A 1,149-nucleotide genomic window follows, 5' to 3' on the forward strand; every position below is an offset into this window, starting at 1 on the left:
TTCTCAGATTCCACAGAAATAAGGCTAGCAAAGACATCCACGAAATACAGATGTAATTCTGTGAGATGAATCAACAGAACACTAAGCAGTTTCTCAGAAACCTTGTTTCCAGATTTCATCTGAGTATATTTCCTTTTTCACCATAGCCGTCTATGGGGTTCCAAATATCACTTTTCCAATTCCACAAGAACTGCCTTAGCGAAAGGCTCCCTGAGGGGAAAGCTGTAACTCTGTGAGATGATTTCACAGGACACAAAGAAGTTTCTCAGAAACCTTCTTTCTCTTTGTTATCAGAGATTATTTCCTTTGACCCTATAGTCTTCAAAGGGATCCGAAGTATCTGTTCTCAGATTCCAGAGAAATAAGATTAGCAAGGAGATCCTCGAAATACAGATGTAAATCTGTGAGATGAATTAACAGAACACTAAGCAATTTCTCAGAAAGCTTCTTTCCAGATTTCATCGGAGGATATTTCCTTTTCCACCATAGCCCTCTATGGGCTTCCAAATATCACTTTCCCAATTCCACAAGAACTGTCTTCGCGAAAGGTTTCTTGAGGGAAAAGCTGAAACTCTGTGAGATGATTTCACAGAACACAAAGAAGTTTCTCAGAAAGCTTCTTTCTCTTTCTTATTGGAGGATACTTCCTTTGTCCCTATAGTCTTCTTAGGGATACGAAATATCTGTTCTCAGATTCCACAGAAATAAGGCTAGCAAAGAGATCCACGAAATACACATGTAATTCTGTGAGATGAATAAACAGAACACTGATGAGTTCCTCAGAAAGCTTCTTTCCAGATTTCATCTGACGATAATTCCTTTTTCACCATAGCCCTCTACGGGCTTCCAAATATCACTTTCCCAATTCCACAAGAACTGTCTTACCGAAAGGCTTCTTGAGGAGAAAGCTGTAACTCTCTGAGTTGATTTCACAGAACACAAAGAAGTTTCTCAGAAAGCTTCTTTCTCTTTGTTATCGGAGGATATTTCCTTTGGCACTCTAGGCTTCAAAGGCATCCGAAATATCTGTTCTCTGATTCCACAGAAATAAGGCTAGCAAAGAGATCCATGAAATACAGATGTAACTCTGTGAGATGAATTAACAGAACACTAAGCAGTCTCTCAGAAAGCTTCTTTCCAGATTTCATC

General features: G+C 39.2%; 1 pseudogene; it reads right to left on the reverse strand.

The window, feature by feature from the left end:
- The window catches only part of LOC105554145, a 24,073-nt pseudogene that overhangs the window by 13,494 nt on the left and 9,430 nt on the right, over positions 1–1,149 (reverse strand).

Source organism: Mandrillus leucophaeus, unplaced genomic scaffold (assembly GCF_000951045.1).
Source record: "Mandrillus leucophaeus isolate KB7577 unplaced genomic scaffold, Mleu.le_1.0 Scaffold63, whole genome shotgun sequence".
Lineage (NCBI taxonomy): Eukaryota > Metazoa > Chordata > Mammalia > Primates > Cercopithecidae > Mandrillus > Mandrillus leucophaeus.